Source organism: Athene noctua, chromosome 6, assembly GCF_965140245.1.
Source record: "Athene noctua chromosome 6, bAthNoc1.hap1.1, whole genome shotgun sequence".
NCBI lineage: Eukaryota > Metazoa > Chordata > Aves > Strigiformes > Strigidae > Athene > Athene noctua.
The window spans coordinates 20,869,297-20,882,095 of record NC_134042.1 but is presented as its reverse complement, the minus strand read 5'-3'; positions in this window follow the sequence as shown (position 1 = coordinate 20,882,095).

Sequence of the window (12,799 nt, the reverse complement as noted above, 5' to 3'; positions counted from 1 at the left end):
AGAAAATTAAATGTATGCTTTTTTGTCCTTCCTTTGAAGGTTATTTCAATCAAGCAAGAAGCGCCTCACTACTAAAAGAATGAAGGGATCATTTCCTTTTCATAAGTTTCTTTTTTGGGGTGGGAGTGTGTGTGTGTGTGTGTGTGTGTGTGTAATTCTTTGTCCATACTTGTTGCTATAGAGAGAGTTATATATATGAATTCAATAGATGAATTAGGTTAAACCTAAGCAAAGTTAGAGGACACAAGAACATGCATGCTGCCCGTGCTTGGTATACTACAGGTCTATCTACTTCAGCAACCCTTTTTTTATATTGGCCCAAATGCCAAATGCCTAGGGAATACTCTAAGAACAAGGCTGATATGTATTGATGCCCCCACAGGACAGTTTACATAACATCAGCTATTGTGAATCAGGGACTGAAGCTCCTGCCTCTCTAGTTAGTACACCTAAATGGACTTTTTCTGTTTTATGAAATGACCTGTCAGATTTTTCTTTCTTCTCATAATTATAGCTTTATAGGACAGTTCTCCTTCATGTAATTTTTTAATACAAAGTCTGAGTTATCTCTTAGACATATATCTTTAAAGGCTTCACTTGTTACGTTCTCTCTATGGCTGCATTGTCTTTACAGTATTTTTACCATCTAGGACTGCTGTGTACAATAATACTGCACATAAGTCTTATCTATTTACAAAATGTTGAGTAACCTAAGTCTAAAGACCAGCTTTTATTAGACCTCTAGTAAGGTCAGTTCTTCACTTACAATGAATTTTTCAGATAGTAAATTAACTTATTCTTGATGGATTTAGTTTGAACTATGTTTACATTTTAAATCAAAGTACCATGTATGCTAAACTAAGTGCTTCATAATATCCTATGTATATTGCATTTATGAAATGATCCATATTAACTATGTTTCTTTGCAATTGGCAAGTTTTTCATCCTAGGAAACAATGACCAATTTTTAATTCTTAGTTTATGTATTTCTTTGTTTAAAAGTGCAATAGTCCTTTAGTAGTGGATTTATGCAATCTAACTTCAGGTTTAACTTGATAAAGGTGTCTAATCTCAGCAGGTTGTGTGCAGTTAACTGAGAAAGACTGGTGTCTTCTAAAGGCAACTCCTCTTATACAGAAACAGATTCCACAGACTGGCTCAGTTACTAACAGAAGACAGGTACTAATTTCCTTCTATTGATTATAGAATGAAGCAAGACAACTTGCACTGAATAGACAATTAACTTTTCAACAGCTAAAGATCAGTGATATGAGTCTTATTCCTACTGTCAGATATAGCTAAGGACTCAGAAACTTCAGAGCTTAACTGCGTAGCTTAACCTAAACCTGGGTACCAATAAGGTGCCACAGAACAGTTAGACACTAAAGAATGAACTGATGAATAAATAGCTAACATACAGCTTCCTAGTGTTAGTCAGTGATCATATAAAATCATTCAAATCTTGACAACCACGCACTGCATGTGTGAATCTGATATCAGCAATCTGATTAATCTGTCCTGAACACTCTCCTTAAATTAATCCTTATAATTTTGGTTTCTTTTAGATAAGATCATTATTTTTGTTTTCCTGAAAACAAGTTTGGAGGTACAGATTATCACCTGTATCACCTGTAGTATAAAATGCTTCCAGTTCTCTGGCTACAGCCAGACAGAAAAAAGAAGAGTATTTAACCCCTTTCTGTACCTCTGCCGCATGTTATCCTCTTCTTCATTTCAGAGAATACCGCTCTTTTTTGCTCTTTCTTTTTCTTCCATAACCAGTGAATATTGATGTGTTTGATATGATTTGCATAATACCAAGCTTTAGCTATATTAGTAGAGAATATTGTAACCTAGGATAATGTTAGCTTTATATCCTTATAACTTCAGTAACTAATTATCTCACTGAAGATACATTTTTTTGTTGCTGCCAAGTCTGAGAGGAAAAGACTCGGCCAAGGTGCTAATTGGACCATCTATGTAATACTAGTGACAAAGTTTACAGATGCATTTAATTTATTTCTCAAGAGGCCTTAGACAATAAGTCTGATTATGAAGAAAAGAGTGGGAGTTGTTTCTAAACAAAGTCTACCTTTCTTTCATGGAATCCTTTCCTTATTCCCATTTTCATGTAGCTTCTCCTTTCCAAATCCACTAGTACCCTTACTCCTGTGGTTATTTCTTATCTGCAAAGAAAGTTACTGCAGAGGGACAGCTAGATGTCTAGAATTAGAAATTACAGCAGCATCCTTATTCTAACCAGTGATCTCCTGCACTAGGTAGACCACTCATCATAGCCCCTCTGACAGTGCAGTTTCTCAGAGGTCTTTCTGTTTCGGTCTAGTGTCAATGCTGTAGAACAGTGTGTTACGTTCTTTTAAATATTCCTCACTGCATTGACATTTTCATTTTTGCATATATTTTATGCTCTTTTTATGTTGTTCATTGAAAGACGTGTCAGCCTTCCTGTCTGAAAATATTAGTATCCATAATTTACTCAAATATGATCATTCACTGTCACTTTGTTCATTTATTTTACTTCCTTAGAACCCAGTCCTGAAGGTAAAATTTCCTAGTTTGAAGACAAACCATGCTTATCTGGGGCCAGATTTTGCTACTTCTATTTAGGTTACTTGTGTCTTATCATCTCACCATCTTCTGTTGATGGAGAAAGAAAAACAAAGCTATGAAGTCTTACTAAAAATGTTTGTCATCAGAAGAATACACTTCCTCTCAAAGCCGGCCATAATTAAAAATTAAAGTAGTACAAGGATTGTTCTGTGTTTAAAATATACCTCTCTGTACATCTCTAATATTATTTCTGGCCCTATTCATAAAATCACAGATTAGTAGGAAACATTAAGTGACTCAATTTGTAAAAAATATGTAAAATACAATTTGGTGTTTACTCTTTCTCTACATGCATAATTCCAGTCATCTGGTTTAAATTTCTTTTATTACAGTAATGATACCCAGCATGGTGTGAGTAAAAGACCAACACATTCTTGTAATCAAGACATATTTGAAAGGTTTAGCAACATTCTTTTCTAAACATATTTTCACAGGTGCTCTGCATTTTAAATTACTCTTTTTGGCAACTGGTGCGCTGCAAGATATTCTTGTGACCTTTCAGATGTGCAGCTTGCAAAGTCCCCGAAGTGATGCAGCAACAAGCATTGCACTGTTACAATCTCTTTTGCAATTATGTTATCTGTGTACATAATACATTTGACGTTTGTCAAATCCACGTCACAGTTTTCTAGAAAACCTGTTAAATCAGAAATGTTCCACAGTCCTGTAGTTATTACTTAGATGTGGTGTTCTTTTCTCATGATGCTAAATTAGTTGATTTTTAAAACACTGATTTAGGCCCTTAGGCTTGAACACTGATCTAACCAATGCTTGTTGAAAACTGAATTACGTATAAGCTCTTCCCAATACTGGAAGAGAACAGCTTAGATATTCAAAGAAAATTTGGTGACCTATCCGTTTTGAAACTGAAAATCTTACTTCTTAGCACTCCTAGGATAGCATAATACTTCAGGCACTCTAAGTCGGACAAAGCTAGCAAAATATTTGAGCAGGCTGAATGCTAAAGAATTCAAAGTTACCTTTTATGCAGTTTGTCATATAATTAGTAGTAGTAACCTTGGTTCAGAAAATCATACCTTGTATTCTACAAAACAAAACTGCCGATCATGTTTATTTGTTGTTCTAAATTTTCAGTAACCGAAAGTACTTTGAAAAACACAAATAGAAAGATCTAAGAGAATACTCTAGTAGAATATTGCTAACACTCTTTTAAAATGAAGTGCCTTGAATGGTTGCTCATTCACAATGTACTTAAATGTAGTTAATATATTTATTAACATTTTCCTAACAATATTCAAAGTAAATAAAGTATCCTTAAGGTAGGGGAGAAAGTAAATCTTAATGCAAAATTATTGGATAACATGAACATAACACAATTCATTATCATAATGAGATGTAACTGCCTTGTGTAAGAAAAAGGATTTACTGCACTTTTTGTGTACATGTTTCATTTATGCAGTATGAGGAACACAGAACTAATTAAAGCCATACAATGTGGAGAATTCTGTCCTTTGATGGCACAATAATGTTAAAGATAAGGAATATGGAAAAGGCAAGCCACATAGGAAAGGAAATTTGTGTCTCAAGAAAAAAAAGATCCTATATTTCAAAAAATAAAAGGCCAGCTATGTAAGTGAATATGTCACCTTGGTGTTGGATCTATGATTTAAAAATAGGTACAAATCTGAGAATTTGGCAATTGTCAGAATTTGTTTGTCTCAAATTGCCACAAACTCAGCTAATATGAGCTCTATGTCAGACTCCTGACAACCAGATAATATACCTTACACAGATTTCAGTGCAAGGGACAAACTCGGAGCATTAGATTGTACTGACTTAATCACTGCACAGGAAGAAATAGATAATTGGGATGAGTTTCTTTTTTATGTTCCCTTTTAGGCCAGATTTGCAGCACATCCGTCATGTCATTGTGCCATAGTTCTTCCAACAGTAGAAGAATTAGGGTGGGTTTTTTTTGTAAGAAAAAATTACTGGTAAGGGTAGCTGGATTCTTGCCCTTTTTTCCTTAGCCTGACTGCTGCAATATGGACAATCCCTGCAGGAGAAAGCATACAGGGAAGGGGGTTACTTCATGACATCCAGGTTAACATTAATAAGTATGCTATTTTCCACACAATTAATTCATTACTTTGGGACTTTAAGCAGAGTTTATATGAAACAAAGAGAAAAGCTTAACTGTCTGGGACTGGGTAGGCAAATATCATGTGCAAACGGAAAACAACATTGAATTTTTTTTTTTTTTAAGAAATGACACTGGACAGCCCTTGTAGGTACAAGCTCCATCATACTAAACATTTACCACATAAGTCGTATTTGCACTGTGCAACAATTCTTGTGTTTCATGCCAAGGAACAGGTAATGCTAAAGCCATGACAAAAACTGCAGTGCCATCTGAACACAATGCTAGACCTAGACTAACTAGTTTTGCAGAAGATGACCTGTCCTTAGAAGGACCATGGCACTATAGCACATGTCTGGGACTCAAACATTGATCAAGCAGGTAGTTCAGAGGAAACTATAGATTTAATTATTAAATTACTCATTACATTCACACATATTCCACTCATGGAAGTGTAAAACCTTCAAATATCAGACCAGATTGCAAATATAAAAGGATTTATGCAAGGTCTTGTAAGAAAAGACTTAGAACATGTGGAAATATGAAGGGAATTTTGTCCACATACTGCATGGTAAACTTTGGCAGATCAGTTTTTCTTCCTGTAAGCAAAAATGTCATATTCAACGTAATGAATTTATGGGTAGCTAGGTAATAATGTGTTTATCCTGTGTCTGTCATGATCAAGGACAGTACTCTGAATTTGTGCATTCTTTTACTGATCTTTGATCACAGATTCATAATTCTATTCATGGTTTTAGGTAATGCAATGGCAGTGTTATTTAACTAACTTGTGATATTCTGTTATTGGGCTTCTAGTGTAGAAATTAATGAGTACTTCTCAAAGTGAAATGCTTATGGACAGATCTGCTGAGCTATTTTTTTGAAAACATTTTAATAAATCAGAAGCATCCAGTAACTGTATGGTTTATCTATACAAAAATGCTCATAAAATTTTCCCATATATATTGGATTTATTATATTTCTCCAAAGCAATTTGAAAGGCACTGAATTATACTCCCTTTCAGGTTCTGAAAGAACTTTAGTAATAAAAGCAGAAAAGTTGCTACTGAAATTCATTTTCTTATAGATTTATAGGAAAACTGAAACTGCTTTGATGTCTTTTGCATTCCCTTGCCAGAAAAAAAAAAAAAAAAAAAAAAAAAAAGGAAGAAGAACTTCTATTAAATTTAACAACACTCTCCTCTTCTCCCCCCACTTCAAGCCTCATTTATCTTTTATGAGCCCTGGGCATCCTGCCATAATAAAACTGAGCATAATACTAGAGTTCTATAATCATTTGGCTGTTTCTTCTTTTTTTACCCTCACTGTGGCATTAACCCTGCCATTTAAGAAGTTGGTTTGAATGGGTCAACACTTTAAAACACCACAGCATGTAATACAATATTCACAACACTGAACTTCTGCAATCAAGGTACCTATTTTTCAGAGGGATTTCTAGCTCCGCTTGCTGCTAATAGCATTCCTTGCTTTTTAGCTTTGCCTAAAAATAACATTTGGGATTTACATCTTTTCAGGAGTTGTGGGAAGAAGAGGTCTTAATATTTTCAGATTTCTGAGAAGATAGATCATGACCCTTTTTAGCATCTAGACCTACTATCTGTTCATTTAAATGCATTCCATTGCTCTAAGAAGCTGATGCAATGAAGCCAAGGACAGAACTATCGTTAACTTTGTTTCAGTTGAACCAAACTATTAAAGGGGAGTTTATTGTTTGATTTTTTTTTCTTGAAGTAAGCATCTGAAATGAAAAAGCTTACATTGGAGTATCTGTCCAGACCTCTTTTAAAAAGGCTGGAGAAAAAAATTAGGCATTTGAGGTGAATGATCCTAATATAAAGAAGCAAAATATTTCCATTGAACATTTCTCTGCATTTGCCTTTTTTTCCAGGGATTATACCTGGAGCTAGACCCTTATGTCTATACTAGGCATTTAATGTTAGGTGACATTAATCTCTCCCATGTTGTCAGCTTCACTTTAACTTAAACATGAGATTTTTGCCATTCCCTTCATCTGAAGTACAGTATTATTTCTTGAAATACTTGTAAGCAACATAAACCCCTGTATTCTAAACTGAAGTATAAATGTAAATGATACTTGCATTCATACTGCTCAAACGCTATTTAAAGAAAGTAAGAACTATATCTGAGGGACATACTGGATACTGTCTTGGGAATTTTGAGCTGTGAAAGTCACTAGTAACCCAATATTGAACTCCTGTATTCATTAACTGAAGCTATACAGCAGAATTAAAAAAATATATATATATTAAAAAGTACAATACAGAAAGAAATCTCACATGTACTTCTCTTGAAAATGCTGAATATACAGTTTTGAACACACAGTCAAGGCAGCGGCTGACAGAGTTAATCTCCATTAGCTGCTTCCTATTGCACAGGTGAATAGAGGGGAAAATGATAAATTGGAGATTGCAAACAGAGTAGAGTTTGGTACTTAAGATCACAGAGCCTGAGAGAAGGTAATGGTGGAGAGTCAGGTCTTCCATGTAGATTTCTTCTTAAAGTCATTACTCTCTGAAGAAAACACCTTCTGTGCTCTACTCTTTGAGCCCACTAGCATGAATATGTTAACATTAGTAGATATTATGCAACTCAACTCCAATACTGACAGAAAATGTGTATAGGAATTTTAAGACATTTTCTTTAATACAAGGACTTTTTGAAACTTCTTCACTATTTTATTTCCAACGTTCATAAAGTCTCTTTAAAAACTGTGAAAGTGAAACCAGTTAATTAATCACAGGCTGCAGTGCAGCATGTAATGAAAGAGAAATGAGATTTTATATCAATCTTTTTTCTTTGTCAAAGATTTGAGCAGTGATGGTAAATTGTCTCATAGAATGAAGTTAACAAAAGTTTAAAGAGGAAGCCCGGTCTGGCAGTTAAGGTGCTAATCTGAGAAATGTGTTATCTAGGTTAAGTTCCCTGATGTGTTGTAGACTTTCTCTGTGATCTTGAACAAATTGCCTAGTGGAATTCTTCTTGACTACCTATGGTTGTCTTCAAACCAGGCAGGCAGAACAAGTTTCCTAGCTTTATCTAGATATATCTAATCACTGGAGGACAATGCAAGCAGGAAACTTCTTCCACCTATTTTTAGGATAGGATGAATCACCTTTAGAGATAATCTCACTCTCCTACAAGTAGTTTGGACTAGATACTTAAAGTGAGGTGAGACTTACTCCACTTTTAATGACCCTACACTTCAATGCTCCCCACACCTGTAAAATGAGCATAATGACATTTTCTTTCCCTTTTAGGCTATTATGAAAAGAGTAAATTGTGCAGCATTAAAATACTGTAAGAATAGGATGGTAAAGTACCACAGATACATATAGGACTGCTATGGCTGTCAGAACAAGAAATTCCAAAGTCTTTATAACTTCAGTCATAGTATTTTGCCAAACTCAATTCTAGCACTCTTAAAATCAACTTTAATCAGAATGTTATCTTGATTGTCATCTGGTTGGGTTCCTGTTAGTTATTCAGAGACCAACACATGGCACTAAATTGTTGAGGAGGAGATGAAAGACATGCTATACACAAATGCTAGTCAGCATTCAGATGCTGGGAAATCTGATTTGTTACAGTCATGCATGGTATCTGTCAGAAAACAGTTTTAAGTACAACAGGTGCCTATCACTGAAAATCCGACTCCTTTATTATAAATTATAAATGAGACATGTTAGTCATGAATTTCTGCCCTTTGTTTGGAAGGAAGATAAATAATTAATTTTTCAGAAACAGACAACAAATGACTTGAAACCAGGAGAAATTTCAGGCCAAGTTCTCAGCCACGTCTGTCCGAATGAAGTGACATGTTGGTGATTTCTAGCAAGAAGACAACTTCAGTGCAGCAACCTATGAATTGGAACTGCAAAAAAAGATTAGGGTTTTTTGAACAGGAGTCCTGTGGAACTTATTGATGTTCTTTTTGTTTAGGGTGGCTTATACTTGCAATGAAAAACTGTCAAGTCAATTTTACCTTTTTGTTTCACTGGGGGAATTCTACTTTCCCTCAGAGGGCTGTATTTAAGACTGCTATGTCTCTCTCGTGTGGGTAGAAAACCTCTTCTGGACAACAAGTTTGTCAAGGTAGTGTAGCTGTATTAGAAAAAGCTTCAAGGGTAAATGCAGTCTACCACCCCTCTTTATCACTGAGGAGCATGTAAGTCTGATAGTTAGTAGTCAGTTTTATTGCAGGACAGATTGAATCAGAAAAATGTCAGGTTTAGGACGGTTGAAATATTTTCTATCCAAGACTATCCACTGTAGTTTTTTCAGTGTCATCCAAGGCTGAGGTGTTTATTCAGTCATGGCATGGCACTTCAAGAGATCCCACAGAGAGGGAAGGCCTTTCAAATGGAAACTGAAAAATTTCAAGCTGGTATTCTGAGTAGAACAGTGTCACGTCCTGCTCAGATGAGGGAGACAAGTGACTCAGATTCATAAATCCCCAGCGGAGTGGACAACAGTGAGTCAAGTCTCAAAGTCCAAGCGTTTATTAACTTCCCACAATGTACTAATTAAACACATGATAACTGGCTAAGTATATAACGAGTTGTGGCAAGCAGTACAATATGTGTTGCATTTCTTAATGGTAGTGAAGGAAAAGGGGGAAAAGGAAAGGAGGGAGATAGAGGGAATAGAGGAATAGGGATAACTTGTCTGGGTTTCCACATCAATCTCACCAGCGAGGGTTCAAGGAGGCATTCTTCTTCTTCGCTTCACCTTACTCTCTGGGCCCTCCCCGCTCTTTCCTCCCCCTCTATTTATACACACTTTCCTTGAGTCCATCCACTAGGTCCACTCACACACCTACGTATTCCATGTATGGGGAGGGGTGAGGTGTTTCATGGAATGATGTCATTAGCATGATCTTGTTAGTCTTCGTTAGCAAGGGTGTTAACTTTAATATGCATTTCGTGGATAATGAAGCAAAGGTCATTCACTGGGCTGATGACCCTTGAAATTTGACCACATGCACCAGAGCAGAACGGCCCTGTCTCCACAGAGCTCGCCCCTCCAGCTGCATCCTGTGTTATCAAGGCAGTCTTATCAGCTTCAACCTCCACACTATCCACCCTGTGACTATAGTCTTGTCTTACAAGTGTTTGAGGCCTTCCTTAGCTCAGAGGGCCTCCACTCCCCTTGCTAACTTTTATCTCTTTCTCAGGATGTTTTTTCTAAGTCCATGTTTCTCAAAGGCTTGTTTTTACATCATCTCATAAACAGAATTTATGTGTTTTGCTTATTTATCTAATTTGTATGGGTAAAAAAAATTCTTTTTCCTTTCTTGCAGACATGTGCTCATATCCAGGGCATCTTTATAAAGAAATATCAGGTTCGCATCTCTCCAGAGCACATTGGGAAGTACTTGCACACATCATTATTTCAATTGTTCTTGAATTAATCTAGTTTTCAATAATCTCCTTCATTCTATTCTCACTATGATATCCTTTCTTTCATTTTCAGGGTTGATTGAAATCGAGTGCACCCTCAGTCAGTTTGCAGATGACACCCAGTTGGGTGGGAGTGTTGATCTGCTCGAGGGTAGGGAGGCTCTGCAGAGAGACCTGGACAGGCTGGAGCCATGGGCTGAGGCCAACTGGAGGAGTTTCCGTAAGGCCAAATGCCGGGGGCTGCCCTTGGGCCACAACAACCCCCAGCAGCGCTACAGGCCTGGGGAGGAGTGGCTGGAGAGCTGCCAGTCAGAGAGGGACCTGGGGGTGTTGACTGACAGCTGGCTGAACAGGAGCCAGCAGTGTGCCCAGGTGGCCAAGAAGGCCAATGGCATCCTGGCTTGTGTCAGCAATAGCGTGGCCAGCAGGGACAGGGAAGGGATCTTACCCCTGTACTCGGCACTGGTGAGGCCGCCCCTCGATTCCTGTGTTCAGTTTTGGGCCCCTCACTCCAAAAAGGACATTGAATGACTCGAGCGTGTCCAGAGAAGGGCAACGGAGCTGGTGCAGGGTCTGGAGCACAGGTCGTATGGGGAGCAGCTGAGGGAACTGGGGGGGCTTAGTCTGGAGAAGAGGAGGCTGAGGGGAGACCTCATAGCCCTCTACAGCTCCCTGAAAGGAGGTTGCAGAGAACTGGGGATGAGCCTCTTTAACCAGGTAACAAGTGACAAGCAGTAATGGCCTCAAGTTGCACTAGGGAAGGTTTAGACTGGATATTAGGAAGCATTTCTTTACAGAACAGGTTGTTGGATGTTGGAATGGGCTGCCCAGGGAGGTGGTGGAGTCCCCATCCCTGGAGGTGTTTAAGAGTCGGGTCGACATAGCGCTGAGGGATATGGTGTAGTTGGGAACTGTCAGGGCTAGGTTAATGGTTGGACTAGATGATCTTCAAGGTCTTTTCCAACCTAGCTAATTCTGTGATTCTGTGATTCTGTGGAAAATATATAATGGTTGTGAGGTTTCCTAATATGCATCTTCCAAACTATTCCCCTTATAACAATTAAAACAGTCTAAATATTCCAGTTCCTGTGAGTCTTTTATAATTTGAAAGTTGTCATCACCTTTCTGTGACTAGGCAGTTGATTTCTGCAGTAAGTAGAAGGCAATATGATTTTGTTTTTAATACTTTGCAGTAGTGTTCATATAGTTCAAAAGGTTGGAACTGTATTTATGGTTACATTTCAGTTTTCAACAAGGAAGATTCTACTTCAGAAAAGGAAAACCAGTGTCAGAAGAGATGTATGAAATTACACTTTTACTCTGAAGTATCCCTGCCTGGAGAAAATTGTACTTCCTGCCCTGCTTTGTAAATCACTTATAATAACGGATCCATTTAGGATTAAATGTGGTCTCATCCACCTCATATCTTAATTTGTCCTTTAAATTATGGGGATAATAATAGCCCTCAAAACACTGGAGTTGATTAATTAGGTGGATTATCCCTTTTCTGTAAACAAGAATAAAAAGGATGTGAATAAGCTTTAAATTACCTGAGGCAGAAGCTGGTGTTTCCACAGGCATATATTCCCTCATAATAACTTTCTATTTTGTACTAACCCAGTAGCTGGAATAAAACTTATTAGAGCAAACAGTGGTCTCCCAGGAACCTTCAGTTTCTCAAGTCAATGGATTAATGTTATATAAATATCTTTATATTCTTATTTAGTCAGTTTGTCCATATCAGTTTTCAGTACAGCGTCATCTCTGGTCTAGTCTCTCTCCAGGCTGAGCCCATTAATATATGCAGTATCTGGTTGTTGCTTGGATTCATTTTTGTGCTTTGTGTCTTTGCCATGTCAATGCCAAGTAAATTAGGCAAGATACAGCATGTATATTCCCAGAAGGAATACAAGCAAAATGAATTAACGTAAGTTGCCAGCCTTACTGTAGTACTGCCAACATCAGCCACAATGCTGGAGACAGAATATCCTGCTATATTAAGATAACGTCAACCTGATGTATATTTTGGTACAGCAATATTTTTTTTTATCTCTCATTCCTATACTGTGAATAGATTTTACAGACTATACACTTTTCTGCTGCAAACAACAAGCACTTCTCAGTTCTTCACTCTATTACTAATCTTATTTTTCCTAACTTCTTTAAATTTATATTGGTTTCTAAAATGCCTTTAGTCCATTTAGTATCGATTACATTTCTTAGTTAGGAAGGATTACAGTACTAGGTGGCATCTACTATTGCTTTCTGGTCCTCTTTTTGTATGACATAGGCTGAGTTAGCCCACAGTCAATGATAGCCATCAGGAGGCAAGATCTTTGACCATTACTTACACGGAAATAGTATAAATTAGAGCAGCAAAATCCAGCCCTGCTCCTCAGATAAACTAACCTGCTTTTACCAACAGAATATTGACTTTGCTGTGGCTCTAGTATATTGCTTGCTCATTCCTTGATACAACTTTTCCTGCCAAAACATATAGCAGAAATGTGGCAGAATCAGAAAAAAAAATTGTGCTCAAGGACCCCATGGCTTATTTGGCAGATATTTTGTAACCTTTTACTAGAAAACATGATAGATTTACTGTGTATAGATTTATATAAGGAAG